The sequence below is a fragment of the Rhinolophus ferrumequinum genome, chromosome 13 (genome assembly GCF_004115265.2).
Source record: "Rhinolophus ferrumequinum isolate MPI-CBG mRhiFer1 chromosome 13, mRhiFer1_v1.p, whole genome shotgun sequence".
Taxonomy (NCBI): domain Eukaryota; kingdom Metazoa; phylum Chordata; class Mammalia; order Chiroptera; family Rhinolophidae; genus Rhinolophus; species Rhinolophus ferrumequinum.
The window spans coordinates 65,494,713-65,511,621 of record NC_046296.1 but is presented as its reverse complement, the minus strand read 5'-3'; the positions used below and the strand labels follow the sequence as shown (position 1 = coordinate 65,511,621).

The window sequence follows — 16,909 nt, the reverse complement described above, 5'->3', positions numbered from 1 at the left end:
AATGCTCTTCAATCATCAATCATAGGATCCTGTGACTTTTCCGGTTAATTCTGACAACACCGGTCAATTCTTTCAGAGGAACATTTATTGTGGGCAGTTTACATAGGCTCTGGTTGACCATAGGCTCTGTGGCAGCACTGTGCTGTGTTGGAGATGGACGCGTGAATTAAGCTAAGTCGTCTCCCTTGAGAAACTCGGCATAGAGGGAGAAGCGAAGTGTCTTCAGGACCAGGAGCCTTTCAGTTGCTTATGCAAGAAATCTGGATCCAATAGGAATTGTCTTTGCTCGCGTGACTGGGTGTCCAGAAGCTGGCTCCAGGATAGAGTGATCTTATCTGGACTCTGTCTCCTCCATTCCTCAGATCTGCTGCTGGTCTCTGCTGTTCTTTGTGTGTATGCTGCACTCTCTCCTGCTTCAGACATGCTCTAGGCTTGGAGGACACAATGGTGGCTCCCAACCCAAAGCCAACGCCAGCAGGAGAAAGAACCCTCTCGTTCAGCAGGCATGTACGAAATCTCACAGAGGAATGTTTGTACCCGTTAGCTGTTGCTCCTAAGCAAATGCCTACAAAATCCAGTGGCCGAAGGGTCGGCTGGGGTCAGCTGATGCAGGCTGGGCTCAGCTGGCATCTCTTCAATCTCTGCATTCAGCTCCCCTCTGAGGAGGCTCAGGCTGACTTCCTGGGTGTGTTCTCAGGGTCCCTGGCTGAGGGGGTAGCTCATCTCATGATGATGGTGGGGTGCAAGAGCTTGAATGGACACATGCAAGCCTAGGCTCAGAACTGACACCCTTTTTTTTCCCACCTAATTCCGTGAGCCAAAGCAAGTCACACTGTCTGCATGTGTCCCCACCCCAAATTCATGTTGAAATCTTAACCCTAAGGTGATTGTATTAGAAAATGGGGTTTTGGGGTGTGCTTAGGTCATGAGGGTGGAGCCCTTCCGAATGGGATTAGTGCCTTTGTGAGAGACCCCAGACAGCTGCCTCACCCCTTGTGCCATGTGAGGACACAGTGAGAAGATGCTGTCTGTGAACCAGGAAGTGGGCTCTCACCAGATGCTGACTCTGCTGGTGCCTAGATCTTGGACTTCCAGCCTCCAGATCTGTGAGAAATAAATTTCTGTCACTTATAAGCCACCCAGTCTGTGGTACATCTGTTATAGCAACCCAAACAGACTGAGACACGTGGCCAAATCCAAAAGGTTAATGTGATGAAAGAAACTGCAAAGTCATAAGAACATAGGGAGGGTGAAGGGTTGGGGCCAATCGCTCATTAATAATAATTATGATTGGCTCCAATGGACACATGCCATGCCACTGTGATGGGTCAGGCCTGGGTGACAAACCCACCCCAAGGCCAGAGGGAGGGCCAGATGCTCTGTCAGATGGCCCTCCAGGACCACGTGGAATATGGGGAGGAAGGGACAGCTCCCCAGCTGGAAAAGGGTGGCAGGTCACACTTGACCTGGCCCCCGCACCAGCCTGAGACTCTCCACTAACACTTGCAACTCCAAGTCCAAACGCAGGCAGGGCTCCTCCCCTAGGGGCTAAGACATCAGCTCTCCTCCTCACCTCCCCTGAGCTTCTGTGGGAGGTTGTCGTGGGACTCCTGTTGTTCTGGAGTCCCCCAGCTGCGTCTGTCCTGGTAGCCAGGCCGCGACCTTGATCTCTTTCCCAACAGTTCAAGGAAAGGGGCCAGGGTGGAATCCGGTGACTCAGGGCAGGTTGCCTTATCTCCAGGGGCTTGGGGTTCTCTCTTACAGCATGAGGGCTACTCTGAGTTCCTACCAGAGCCAGCCCCCAGTGTCTTGTGGCTGGCCAGCTCTAAACATGACCAAGCATGGACACTGATGAATTCTTAGCTTTTAGTGATTTAACAAAGTGCCTTCTCAAACAATGTTTTTCTTTTTTTTTGGTGTTCACGTCCATCAATATTTGTTTTAACATAAAAATCATGCTTTCCTTCCGAGTCTGTGAGCAAAGTATGCCCCCAGGAAGACAAACATCTAGCAGGTGGCTCAGTGTGCTCCCTGATACCCCATAGCCCACCTGCGAAGGTGCTTACACCCCAGCTTGAAAAGCCCTGGTTTCACAGTGTTCTTTGTAAAATAGATCTTCTTGGTTTCGCCTAAAAACGTGAGTCATTAATATGAGCCTTTTAGAAACTATTTCAGAAAAAAAACCTGTGTGGGGTCCTTTCTGTGCCCCTCATATCACCTTCCTCCTCCACCTTCCACAGCCCCAGCCTGGCCTGGAATGAGGATGAAGACCCAGAGCTACAAGGCAGACCCCTTTCTCTGCTGGGCTCTGAGCAGTTTAGAATGACCCAGAAGGCTGCCCTGGTCTCTGGTCTTCCTGCCTTTCACATTTTTTTGAAGGCCTCTGAACATTCTAGAATTTCCCAACTTATAGCTGGCATCTCTAGGAGGAAACCCCAAGGGGCTGCCCTAAACTCCCTGCCATAGGTGTGGCCTCTGGACGGTTGGTGTCCAGGGGCCTGTCCCCCTGGACGCCCAGGGCCTTCCCTACATGGTCACCTACTCCGGAGGAGGAGTCCAGCTCACCTGCTCCAAAGACATGCAGCCTAGATTTGCTGAGAATTCCTGAGTATTCCAGCTGCCTTAGCTACAAGTACCCAGTGGGCTCCATGTCAAGAAAAGCTAATATGGAAAAACCCACATGAGTCAGCGAGAGCCCCACTATTCTCAGTCCAGATTAACAGTTCACCTGGCAGTTCAGTCACCTTGCAGTTTCTTTCAATACACGTTTCTTGATGCATTTAAAATATTCAATTTCACAAACCCTTACTAGGTGCCAGTGCTGTGGTGGGTGGTGCAGGTCCTGGAGGTAACAAGCATGAGAAAAGTCCCAATCAGTAGGGGAGGCAGGGAGCTGTATCCAGGGCAGGGACAGGCTGCTAGTGCAGTGCGACCTGAGGCACATCGCCAGGCAGAGGACATCCTGTGTGCGTCCCTTGAGCCACGATCTTCTAAGCTGGCTTTCCTCGCGAGGATTTCCAGATGGCACCTGCCTGCTGGCACCGCACAGCTTATCTTTAGAGCCGCAGACGAGCGGCCAAAGCAGGACTTCCGCTGTGTGCAGTTTCCCCCTGGCTTTGCTGCACAGCAGCTGCCCTGCGTGGAGTGCCCTGCTCCTCCCCCTGCCCTCCATCTGCTCCGGGAACGGGCCTTTGGGAACTAAGGCTTCCTGACTGTCAGGGCCTCCTTTCTCCTACATCTGCGAGTCGGCTGGCTCGGTGCCAGGTCCTGGGCTTGGGGACGGGGCTGTGAGAAATGTGAGAATGGGAAAGGTGCTCTCCGTCCCTCCAGGTAGCCGGGTGTGGAGGCCAACCCACAGACCAGTAGTGTAAGAGCTTATCCCTGCATAGACACACGCCCTAGAAGAGGGAGAGCCACAGGGAGGGCTGCCCGGGCAGGACATGAGCTATGCGGGGGCTGGATTGCTCCTCCTACAGTCTGCACACTGGCCTCCTCGGGGCTCCCTACCCAGAACCTGCACCCCAGCCTTGGCTCTGTTTACATTCCAGCTAATGTGGAGGGGCCCTTGTGCTGACAGCAGTCTGCAGTCTCCTGACAATGATTATTATAACACAGTGTCCCTGATTCCAAGAGGCTACCTGCTAAAAGATGCACGTGTAATTGCAAAAGAGCATGGGGGAAGGGAACAAACCAAATGCAATTGCAAGCTTCATTAGGATTTCACAAATATCGTGTGTAGGGGGGCAAGGGAGTGCTGTTGAGAAAGAGATGTGTTGAATGAAGATGAAGTATGAGGCAAACCTTACCTCAGAGAGAGGAGTACAGTGGTTCTCAAACTGTGGTCCAAGGGCACCCCTGTGGGTACCGAGACCCTTGCAAGGGGTCTGCAGATCAGAACTATTTCCGTAATAATACTAAGACATTGTTTGCTTTTATTATTCTCATCCTCTCATGAATGCACAGTGGAGTTTTCCAGATGTGTGCCCTACTGTAATAAATTAAATGCAGAAGCATTTAATAATATGTTATTTCTATAATAATCTATTATCAATAGATTAAAATAAGTTAAATGTAGAAGTGTTTAATAATAACATATTATCATTAATAACCTATTAATTATTACTAAATGCAGAGTCTTCTATCAAGCTAAACATTAAAGATGTTTGCAAAAGTATAAAAGGATGTCAATCTTCTCACTCAATATTTGTTTTGTTTTAGAAAATATAGGGTTTTTTTCCCCCATTTGCAATGTTATTATGCAAACATATGGTGGACTATTTTTAACTAAATTAATAAAAATATTTCTGAAGTTAAAGTTTTCATTTCCAATACAGTGAATATCAATAACTATGCCCCCCACACATGGCATCTTGGGGTCCTCAGTAATTTTTAAACATGTAAAGGGGTTGTGAGACCAAAAAGTTTGCAAATGCTGGTCTAGAGCCAGCCCTGGCCACAGCATAAAAGCTACTGAGGTGTAACATGGGGACGCTGGAGACAACTCTGAATTTGGACGTGGCACGAGGTTTGGGGGCTCTGCCACACAGACCCATTTCACCCTGGGCCCCACTTGTCTCTTTAGACCTCGCCTCTTCGTCTGCCCGGGGGAGTGGTGATCCCACTCCAGAGCTGCAGACAGGATCCAAGACAAGGCCGAGTGTGGGGAAGAGGGTTGCGTGTGCCTTTGGAGCTGTAAGCTCTGTGCAAATAATGACTTCTTTGTTACCTTCTGTGTTGTCCTTCATGCTTTCCTTGGTATCAGGAACATGTGGCCGACAAGAAGCCAAAACTATAGAAGCTGTCCAAATGCCAGGCAGGGACTGGTCTTACACACACACACACACACACACACACACACACACACACCCTGCTTCCGGAGGCTGCTCAGGGGCTGACCTGGTCTGATCTCAAGCTCTAGGATAAGCCAGGTGAGCCATACCTGCTGACTTTGAAAGGTAGAAAGGCAGTGAGGACAGAGGGAAGGCCAGGGGTGTTCTTGTCTGGTCCCTAGTCCTGCGAATGTTCCCAGCCGATGGAGCTGGGAGGGACAGCCTGTGAGGTCTGGCAGTGAGGGCCTCCCCTTCCCGTCAGCGCTGCTGTAGTGGGGCTCAGCCCCTGCTTGTCCCTCTGTGCCCCCAGGGTCCTTGGGCACCCAGGGCTGGACACATGGGCACAGAGGGGTGAGGACAGGTCTGGACACATAGTGGGAGGAGCTTTGGCTGACCGGCTAGGTGGCCTTGGGCACGTCCCTCTTCCAGGTCTTCAATCTGTCAGCTGTGAAATCAGAGGGTCGGAGTCTGCTTCAGAGTCCAGTGTCTTCCATAGGGGGCGTCGCTCAGATTTCTAGGTCCTTCTCCAGGAGGAAAGTACCCAGGGGCTGAGCCCATAAGGGCTGCCTGGCTCCACCTGGCAGAGGGGCCAAGGGTGTTAGCTGCCCCACGCCGCCAGCCGTGCCAGCCAGCCCCGTCTGAGCCAATCGCCTTCCTCAGGTCAGCCCAGGAACCTTATCAGCCAAGCCTGCCCAAGACATCCTGAACCGGATCTTGCAAACCTGGCATCTCAGGCTGAGTGGGAAGTGTGTGCGTGCGTGTGCGTGCGTGTGCGTGTGTGTGTGTGCACGCTGTGCCTCTGTTTACACCAAGACTTATCGGCTCCTCGCTGACCTCGGGAACAGGCAGACACAGACGCCTCCCAACAGCTCTTTCATCAGCTGCTGCCCAGGGAGAGGGCTCGTTCCCAGACCCTGCAGAGCGTAGGAAGAAGGGCGCTGCTCCTCACAGCCCTGAATGCCAGTCAGGGGTGGGCTCTAGGTGTTGTGACCGTGCTCCCCAACGGCACTGCACCGTGCGCATACTTATTTATTTATGTATCACACACAAGTGTTCCTGCACTAATGTAATGTGCAAATTATGAAACATCCCCCAAAGGGAAATGTTTAAAGGATGAATCAAATCATACAGAGGAGCAGTATGTTCTAACACTGGCTTGTCCCCCACATCACGCGGGGCCGCATCCAACTTAGGAGACCGTGTCCTTTTGAGGGATCCATCGTTGTAGGACCAGAGCCCAATCCATTTTCTGACTCAGGTTTTGCCTCAGCCGGCAGCGTCAGCCCTTACCTGGCCCATATCCTGGCTGCCCTCTGAGGTCAGCATTCTGCCCGGAGCTCCTGTCCCCTGAAGCAGCCCCCACCTGACCTGGGAGTCAGGCTTGGAGCTCAGGGTCCGATGTGAGGTCAAAGTCTGCCTCCAGCCCACCTTAAAGGTGAGGGAACTGAGGCACAGCGAGCAGCTGACCAGGACTGTAGGAGTCTGAACCCCTATTTGGGGTTTGTGTGTATCTGTGTGTGTGTGTGTGTGCACTCTCTCTGCTTCCTGTGGGCACTTCCGTTGCGAGGGTTAGATCATGAGAAGAATTACTTCATAACCCGCTTTTCCTTGCCAGGAATTGGAGTCAAACACCCTTAGCAAAGCTGACAAGCTGTCCCGATGTGAAGGTTCTTTTAAAAGGGGACACTGTCACCCAGGACCAGACCCCATATCTGCCCCAACATACACCTCTCTGGCTGTACACACAGGCAGGAGAGAGGTTCACCAGCCTTGCTCTTCTCTTTTTCCTCAGCCTGCCTGGTCGATTCATATTTTCCAAAAGGCCCCGTGACCTCACCTTCTCTTTATCGTTTCTGTGGTTGGGGCTGGGTTAAATTTTTTTTTTCCAACTTCCTTTTACTCTTTCCAGCTGATTGAACTTTCCACGCTCAAGGCCAAATTACACACCCGTCACTCCCTCCCAGTTAGCTGTGCCAACATTGGTTCATGCCTTAGTTAGAGGTGTTGGGTTCTGAGGGCGGGACCTCCCAATACTTTTTTTCCTAGAGGTGGGAGCTGAGGCCCGGAGAAGAAAGAAGGCAGGGCTGGGCAGAGGGGACCCAGGGACACATTCTAAAATAAGAAGGGCTTCTCTTGGTTGACCCCAAATTCCACACACTGAATGGTGTGGTCCCCAGTTCCCTTCCTACATCTTCCCACCCACCCTCTCTTTGCCAGGAACTCCTATTCATCCGTCACTACTCGGCTGGGGCAGTGCCTGCTCGGGGAGCCCACCGGATCCCCCAGTTTGGAGAGGAGGCCCATTGCTCCCCGCTAGGGATGAATTGTGTTCCCTCCAAATTCATGCAGGGAAGTCTGGACCCTCAGTACTTCAGAACGTGACTGTATTTGGAGACAGGGCCTCAAAGACGTAATTAGGGTAAAACGAGGTCATATGAACAGGTCTTCACCCAGCTGACTGGTGCCCTCAGAAGAAGAGGAGATGAGGAGACAAAGGACGCAGACAGAGAGAAGACCATGTGAGAAGACTCAGTGAGAAGACGGCAGTCTGCTGGTGGAGGCCTGAGGCCTCAGGAGAAACCCACACCTTGACCTGGGGCCTCTGGCCTCCAGAACTGTGAGAGAATAAATGCCTGGTGTTTAAGCCCCCACCCCCTCCCCCAGCTGTGGTACTTTGTTACGTAGCTCTAATTCTCTGACATTGCTGGAGAAGAATTCCTCTCTATACCTGGGTGCCTGGATCTCTGGGTGTTCAGGAAATGCTTATTGGAGTGCACCAGACTTTTTTTTTGGCCTGAACACACGTACTTTGTACAGCTCCTAGGTTCACCCAGGAAAAGGAGTGGGCCTGGGTCCGCAGACTCTTCAACCCTCTCAAGGGCTCCAGGGGCACATAACGGTAGCTTAGGCTCCATTTAACTGACGCCCCACAGCCCCTGGATGCCCACGGGGTGCCCCCTGCTCCTGGCAGCAGCCATCTCCCTGGGGTGTCTGCACCCTTGTGCTGCTACAGCTGGTCGTACCTGTTCCCCTGGCAGGCGATTGTGTCCCCAAGTCCATTTGTGTTAGTTATGCTTGTTCTTACAATGACACTGTGTAATGAGATGTACATAAAATGATAAAATGAATTCGAAGAGAGAGTTTTTCTGTAAACACAATTAAATGCTTTGGAAAAGACTCATTAAAAGTGAGTTGCTGTTGAATGACGCTCGGTGCGGTAGCCAGTCTCCATGAGGATGGCCCCCGGTGACTGTCGCCTCTTGGTTTTCACGCCTTTCTGTAGTCCTTTCCCACACTGAATCAAGACTGGTCTGTGAGACTGAGGGAGACCAGGGTGTAAGTGGTATGGAGCGGCTTCTGAGGTGAAGTCAGAAGGGGCGTTGCAACTTACGCCTGTTCTCCTGGGCAGCTTGCTCTGGGGGAAGCCGTCATACCATGAGGACACTCAAGCTTCTTTTCTGGGAGGGTGGTATCCATGCGGAGAGAAGCTAAGGCTCCCCATGGTGGGCACCAGCCACATGAGTGGGCAGACGTGGAAGCAGATTCTGCCGTCCCTGGCCATGCTGGGGGCAAGGGCAGCCCGGACGCCATCTAGCTGCAGCCTCCTGAGAAACCCTGCACGGTCCTGAATTCCTGACCACAGCCCCTGCCTGTGCGAGAGAGGTACCGGTTCTCGTTGCTGCGCGGCACTAAGCACTGAAGTAATTTGTTACACAGCAGTAGATAACTAGCACACCTGGGAAGGCCGCTGTAAAATAATCATAGAAAATATGATGAGAAACATCACTGGAGCCTGCACTCGGGTTGTCTCACAAATGTTTCTGAGCTCTCTTTAGATTTGTAAAGAAGTAGGAGGTAGGAGTCGTAACGACTATGGTGGGTGTTGCTGACGCAACAAAGTCAGCGCAGATGCCAACCGTGTGACCCACGCCCAGAGGCGTCCTGGGCATTGGAGCTGACTGGGGAGTGTGCTCTTGTATATTTTAAGTTAAAAATCAAATGCTTAGGCTATGTTTTAATCTTTAAAATAATTTTCCACTTTAACCAATGTTTTGATTAAATAAACCAACACCAGTCCGGAAAGCTTGGGAAAGGACTGCTTCTATGGGATTCTGTACACACAAGTGGGTGTCCCTTTGTGCAATGACCTAAAAGACTGTATGTCAACCAAACCTTAAAACATTTGAATTATACTTTAAATGTCCCATTAGATAGCATTCACAGAAAGGGCCCATAATAAGTCCTTGGACCTAATCTGAAGTGGCTTAAAAGTAGAGTTTACCAGAAATAAGAGAGTTCCTGCTGAGGGCTGTTTTCTGCTGGTCCTGTTGTCCCTGCCTGGCCTTTGGCTCAGCTGGTTTCTTGAAGAGAACTGCATGTTTCTTGCTTTAAGTTTTCACGAACTATAGAAGGGTTGAGAAAAGGTCTGGCAGCTCCACCAGCCCTCGGGAAGGTGGCTGCTGCTTGTTTCACAGCCTCAAGGCTCAGTCTGCTTTTCCAGCATCTCCCTTTGTGCCACCTTGGCTCAACCACCTCCTCCTGGCTGCCACCCTGAACCTTCCCTTCAGCAGACCAACTCCTGTATACCCAGCCCCGACTGGGTGTCTTGCAGATGTCCACAGCTCGTGCCATGACTTTCTCTCCCTTACCCAACGCTCACCCCGCCAGTGTCCTCTCCCAGCAGATGGTGCCACCGTCCACCCAATTCCTGAGCCAGAAGCCTGGCCTTCTCGCCTCTTCTCCCCTCTGCTGCCTCACCTCCAATCAGGGACAGAGTCCTTTAGATCCCACATCCACCCTCTCCTCTCTCTTTCTGCTCTCATGTCCCAAGGAGTGGCCACCTCGGGCCCAAGACACCTGGATCCCAATCCCTGCGCTGCTGGACACCAGCTGTGGGACCTCAGGCTGGCCTCTTCCCCTCTCTCTGACCCTCAACTTCCCCATATTGAAGAACGTTTTCTTGCATTTCACACATTCAGCAAACACTAAGCACCTGCCGTGTGTGCATCATTATTCTACGCATTGTCACCACCCCAGGTAGCTCACACCTGGTGGAGAGGTGGCTGTTAATCAGATAATCACACCCCTGGTTAATTGATGACAATTGCATGGGATGCTATTAATATGTGAAAGCAAGATCTTAACCACTGGCGTGAGGTTCCAGGCAGGCTGCCCGTCAAGTGACATCTAAGTCAGGACCTGAAGAAAGAACAGGAACTAGGCAGCAGGAGAGTAGGGGCCCGGAGCATTTCAGTGAGACCACTGTGTAGGTGGACAGCCTGAAGCTGAGTGTGAGGCATTGGAAGAACAGGAAGAGGCCAAAGTTGTATCTGCCTTGCAGTGAGGGAAGGGACCGGGGAGAGGAGGCTGCTGAGGTCACGGTGGGCACTGAGGCAACACCTTGTGGGCTGTGCCATATTACTGACAGCAATGGAGGCTTTTAGGGGTTTTAATCAGGGGAGAGACCTGATCTATTCACGATCTAAGAGCTGATTTGCTCTGCAGGGTGTTGAGAAAAGATTGGACACCAGAACCAGAAGCTTTTCCTGAAGGCTGAGTGTGAGATGTTGGCAGTGGTCACAGATATAGAGAGAAGCAGACAGATGCAAGGAATATTCTAGAAGCTGGACCATGGGGACTTGGTGGTGGATTGGATGGAGGAGGTGAGAGAGAAGGTGGGCACAGATGATGCCCACCTTCAGTCATGAGGCCTCTGGTGGTGGTCAATGCCAGCTTGGACCAGGAGAAAATGGAAGATGTGCCCGTGGAGACCATAAGTCCTTCCATATTATGAGGCATTTGAGAAAGAAATAGAAGAGAAAGATAGGGCAGTAAATGGAAAGGAGCATGGAATTCTGGGAAGAATTTGTTATTGTTTTTCAGATGGTGGATAGTAGAGGGTGGATATCAGTTATGATTAGGTGTGGTGTAAGCCTATTATGGGCTGAAAGTTTGTGTTCATCCTGCCCCCAGATTCTTATATTGAAGCCTTAACGCCCAATGGGGTAGATTTGGAGGTGGGGGCCTTTGGGAGTTGATTGGATCATGAGGGTGGAGCCCTCATACAGGAGGTTAGTGCCCTTATAACAGAGGAAGACCAGCTCTCTCTCTCTCCCATGTCAGGATATAGTGAGAAGACGGCCATCTATAAGCCAGGAAAAGGGCCCCCACCAAGAGCCAAATCTGCCAACACCACAATCTTGGACTTCCCAGCCTCCAGAACTGTGAGAAACTAGTATCTATTATCTCAGCCACCCGGTCAGTGGCATCTTGTTATAGCAGCCCGAGCTGGCTACTTCAGAGACAGACCACAGGGTCTCATCTCAAACTCACAGGAGGCTGTTCCGTGGGAAAGGTGGTGACTCCCTCATGTCTGCCGTCCTGGGGCATTTAACATGCGTCTCTCATACACGTGGACAGAGCGGTACCACCACTGCCTCCTGAATTCCCTCCTGCCACAGGATCTCAGGAACAGAGCAGCTTGGTCTTAGCTCCAGGCCCCTAGAGATCAGGGCACCAGGCAGACTAAAAAGCTGCCTCATTATTTGGGAAATGAAAGCCCAGGACTGTGAGGGTGAGGAAACACCCGAAACAAAGCCAGGAAAGCAGAATTGTGTGCTTCACATATTACTGTCACTGTGCTACTTCCCCGGGGGGCTGTCAGGGCGCACAGCAGGCTACTCCACAGGCACCCCTCCCTGCACAAGCCCTGTCTCCCAGTTCCTGTTGGTCCAGGTCACCCCACAGGGAGCATCTCTGCCCCAGGGCTCACCCTCTGGTCCCTCGGGAGGCAAGACGACCGGTTCTGCAGAATGGCGCTTCAGTGAAGCCCTAAGGTGAGAATAGACCCGGCAACGTTAGGCGTTGGGCAAGAGAGAGAAGCGCAGGTGGCAGGGAACCTCAAAGGGCCCAGACATTGTAGACTGAATGCTTGTGTCCCCCCAGATTCACATGTTGAAGCCTAACTTCCAGGGTGACTATTTGGAGATGAGGCCTGTATGTGGGTAATTAGAGTTAAATGTGGTCATAAGGTTGGGACCCGAATCTGATAGGACTCGTGTCCTTATATGAAAAGACACAAGAGAGCTGCCTGTCTGTCTGTCTGTCTGCCTCTCCCAGGTGAGGACACCACAGGAAGGCAGCGTTCTGCAAAGCCAGGGGAGCTTCCTCCTCAGAACCTAATCTATCAGCGCCCTGATCTCAGACTTCCAGCCCCCAGACTGTGAGAAACACACGGCTGGTGTCTAAGGCACCCAGCCTGTGGTATTTTGTTATGGCAACCTGAGATATCGTGACTTTTAATAAGAAATATGTAGTCGGTCTTATTTCCCCCACCCCTGCTTCCTGGCACCGAGCTATTAAAACCCTTGGAATTTCCTAAGTGATAAAAGAGATAAAGGTATATTTTGTTATTCATAACAAGCCCCTTGAGGCCACACCTGAGTTTATGTTAATGAGGTGACTCTTGGTAAGCCCCCTAAGGTAGGGGGGCTGGTTGCCAGGAAAACCTAACCAGTGATTAGAGGGTTGGAACGTTCAGTCCCACTCCCCCTGACCTCGGGAGGGCACAGGGACTGGAGACTGAGTTCAATCACCAGTGGCCAGAGATTTACTCACCACGCCTATGTAATGTCGCCTCCATGGAAGTCCCAAAGGACAGAGATCGGAGAGCTCCGGGTAGGTGACCATGTGAAGGAGCCGGGCGGGGGGGGGGGGGGGGGGGGGAGGTGTGTGGGGGGGGTGTACCTGGGGAGGGCATGGGAGCCCTGCACCCCCTCCCATGTACGCCGCCCTTTGCATCTCTTCCATCTCTGAGCTGTATCCTTTTATAGTGAACTGGCTAGATTTAGTAAGAAAACTTTTGCTGAGTTTTGTGAGCCGCTCTGGCAAATTAATCGAACCCAAGAAGGGGGTCCTGGGTGCTTTGATCCATAGCCAGTGAATCAGAAGTACAGGTGACAACCTGGACTTTTTACAATTGGCGTCTGAAGGCGGTGGGAAGTCAAGTGGGACGGCGGCCTTAACCTGTGGGACCTGATACTATGTTCAGGGAGGTGGTGTCAGAACTGAGTTGAATTGTAGGGCACCCAGTTGTAGAATTGTTTGATTTGGGGAAAACCAATACACTGGGGGTGCAGAGTCTTCTGTGAGAAGGCAGAACACAGGCGTTTTACCTGGACATGGGAAGCTAGCCAACTAACACACTAACCAACAGGTTTGTTCCCAAAACCATGAGCGACAGAGTCGAATTCACTTCTGCTTCCTGCATAGTCCCTGCCTGGGTACCTGACCCAAAGCCCACAGTGTGTGGAAGCGTCCCAAGGAGGGGATGAATGAGCCCTGGTCACTGTGGCCCCCGCAGGGATGAGTGTGGGGAGGTGTCCACATGTGCCTTCCTGTAGGGAGGGGCTTGTTCATCCGGGGTGACTCCATGGCCAGCTGCTGGATGTTCCAGTTTTGCCCCTGAGGGGTCCTTCTCAAGGCCCACTCACAGCCTCTCCCAAGCAGGTCGTCCCCCGCGCCCCCCTTCCAAAGTGGAACCTCTCTAGCAGTATCAGCTCCCAGCCTGGAGCGCTTTCACCCTCATCTTCTTTCTCCCTCTACCCAAAGTGCTTTTTTCTTGTTCTACGTTATTCCCCAAGGGTCTACGTTCCCTTTCTGCAAAGACCAGGCTAGCTTAACCTCCAGACCTTTTCTGGATGGAAGGGAAAATATTTGCATTTTCTCCTGGGAGGGGCTTTCAACGTTGGAATGGGATGCATCCTTCTTATGCAGCAGAGAAAACGAAGAGAGGGGAAAATTGTAGTTTCCATATTAAACCAGGCTGTGGAATTTTTCCCTGTCCCACGTCATTCAGACATTTATTGTCTGGGCCCTAACAATTCCCCTCAGGGACACAGAGGGGAATAAGACCTCCCCTCAGCTCTACTTGGGTGGACTCTGAGGAAAGACCTGCGTCACAGAGCAGAGGTAGTGCCGGCTGGAAGGTGCCAGCGCACCGGCTGACCCAGCATGAGTGAGGAGGGCTTCCCAGGCTCTGTTCCCCCACAAGGGACGCGTGAGGCACGGAAGGGGGAGTGCTTCAGCATTCCAGGCAGCAGGGAGACCTTGGACATAAGATGCCACCTATGCCTGTCCATCAGGGAGACCCTGAACCCCCACACGTCTGGAGCTCTGAGACATGGGGAGGAGCAAATGGAGACCCCAACACCCATGCTCCAGGACTCTGCCGTTAGGGTGCAGGAAGCTGAGGTCTGTGACAGGTTTGCTTTGTCAGAGTCTGGCGCGCTGTATCCTCTGAGAGGTGCTAATAGACCCTGCACGGTCAGCCAAAACCAAGTGCAGCTCTGAGGGGACCTGGCACTCAGGGCATGGAGGGGTCTGCAGGCTCCATTAGGGCTGCACAGCCTCCCCACCGCCTGAGAGCTGAGCTCCCCTCCCCGCCTGTGGCCTGAGCGCCTGGCAGACACACCCATACCAGCCTCAGGGCCAGATGCTCCAGGACTCCATCCTTCCCACCATCAGCCCCAGGGGTCCTGAGTTTTGGTTTGGAAGCCGGGACCACAGACCCCAGGCCAGCCTGCACCCCAGGAGGCGGATTGCTGTGACCTTCACGACCTGTCCTTCCGAAGTTTCCATCTTAGAGAGCACTTCCCACTGGCAGACCATTCATCCCCCCTCAACGGCCCTTTGAGTGAAGCCCTGACAGCTAAACCAGCCTTCTGAAGCTGGAGCTTCGCTCAGGAGGAGAGACCTGCCTCGGGGGACACAGCAGGGGCAGGAACTTGTACTCATGGTTGAACTCTGGTCAGTGCCCGCAGCCCATTGCTTTTCCTTCACTGGCAGAAGGAAATTCGCCTATCTCCTCCCCTGGGCCCTTCACAGGGACACATGCACACAGAGCCATCAGGCGGTACCTTAAGTACTATCACGGAGACAGGTGGAAAGTACTGGGGAGCAAGTCCCCTCCTGTGGATGCAGCCGCCCTCCAGACATTGGAGCAGGAGGAGGGTTCTCCTGGAGTGGAGCCGGAAGGGTTGCCTGGAGAGGGAACAGCAAAAGCAACTCAGCAGAGGCGTGACAGCATGGCGTCTGCAGACAAGGGACAAGGCGTTCAGGGAAGGAAGCCACTTTATTAATTCTTGAATCAGCTTCAGGAGCAGTACTGAGTTGCAATTCCTACATCTCAGAGATGAGGAAACCCTGACTCGGAGAGGTTGTGCAACACGCCCAAGGCTACAAAGCTGCAAATGGTTTATTGCAAGTTCAAGTCTGAAGGGCTGACCCCCGGTCCCGGGATGGCATCTCAGAAACACAGTCCCCAGACCCTAAAAGGCACAAAAGCTCCCTGCTGGCTGGCTGGCTGGCTGGAAGAAGTGGCAGTGCTCTCAAGAGCTCTCAAGCTGTCTCCAGTGCTGAGTCACTCTGGCCCCTGGCTGGTGTGGGGCAGGAGGAAGGTGGCTGATCAGGCTGCAGTGACTGCTCCCCACGGCTCCCGTGGGTCCTGTCCAGTGGTGTACAAGCCAACCCACTGCCTGCTGCAGGGCCTGGTGAGGCCCGGTCCCTCATCTCCCGCTGAATGTTTACTGGGCTGGGGCTACTCCACGGCTATGACGGAGCCTCCTCACTCCCAGGATGTTCTCAGAATAAGGCTGGGGTGCAGGCAGGTAACCAGTCAATGCACAGCTGGGCCATAGAGCTGTGACAAAGGAATACAGGAAGTGGAGGTGCAAGGATGGGGGCAGCTCGTGCTGGCTGCAAGAGAGGTGCTTAGGTGAGGCTGTATTTGAGCTGTGAGATGGGTTCTGAAGGGTGAAAGGTGCTCTATGAGTGGAGGAATGTGGCAAGGGTCTTCCCAGCTTGGAGGAGCGTGGGAAAGGCTGGCTTGTGTGGACTCAGAAGGAATTCCGTGGTGGCCTGTAGGGGAGGCAGCGGAGAGCGGAGGCCGTCTTTCCGGCTGTTAAGAGCTTGCCCACGTGTGGTGGGCCCTGAGTTCTCCGCAGATCCACTTTGATCAGGCATTGGGCAAGCCTTGGGCAGGAAGCCTGGTGGGGCTGGCAGGGCTGGCGGGGCTGGCGGGGATGGCGGGGATGGCTGGGCTGACATGGGTCCTGGCTCAAGTACAGTCACGGGAGGATGCCTGAAAGGCCTACAGTGTCTTAATGTCTTTACTGAGATCAGAGACGGAAGGTCTTGGATGCAAATCCTGTGGGAAGGTTCCCACCCCATACATTCTCTCCTGGATGTGAAGCTCTGATGGGGAGTCCCTTCTGGAGAGCAGTTCTGCCAAGAAAGGGAGAGAGCAGGCCCTGACCCTCACTTGCCTCCGCTCTCAGCCAGGGCAGCCAAGCTTGGGGCTACAGAGGGTCCGTGGGCACAGCGACCTGCTCCCTTTGAGCTGATACTTTTTCTGGCAAACAGGACAGCCAGGGCCTTCTGGGCAGATGGTAGAAGCAGGAGCATCCTGAGCCTAAACCAGCAGATCATCTCCTCCCAGAGCAAGGCCCAGGGCTCCTGCAGCTCACCCGGCTCACTTGCAGTCTGCAGCCCTGAGAAGAGAAGCAATGCAAGGTGCTTTACTGCCTGCAAAATGCTTTCAGGTTCCTTTTCCTGAAGACAGTGATGCGAGAGCTTCTGCCTCGTGGGGCTGCAGGCCCAAGCAAAAGAAGTGGGGCAGCCTGGTGTGAGTGGGACCGCAGTGGGTTTGGAGGGGTTGGGAGACCTGGTTCTCTCCAGAGCTGCTCACAGTGTGGCCCAGGATGCTGTCGCCTCTGTCTACCTGTAGCTGACACGGGGGATATTTCAGACTCTGACCCCCTAAACCTCCTGTGAGCTTCTAGAACATGTGCCTGAGCCGTCTGGGGTCATATCCCAAAGCTGGGGTTTACGTTGGCAGTGGGATGTGGGCACAGAAAGGGCCATCGCTTCCCCGAGTCAGGACCTGGCGCTGTGCAGACCACCCAGGCTAGCCCCGACGGACACCCAGGCCCACCCCGCCCGCAGGCCCCAACTGGCTCTCCTTGGGAGAAAAAGTTGACTTAAGTCACTTTGGTTTACTCTCCAGGAGGGGGAGGGGGCAA

The 16,909-nt window shown here is 53.0% G+C and overlaps 1 pseudogene; it reads left to right on the top strand.

The window, feature by feature from the left end:
- LOC117032826 (uncharacterized) overlaps positions 1–7,344 on the top strand; it is a 70,570-nt pseudogene extending 63,226 nt beyond the window's left edge.
- The last annotated feature ends 9,565 nt before the right edge of the window (positions 7,345–16,909 follow it).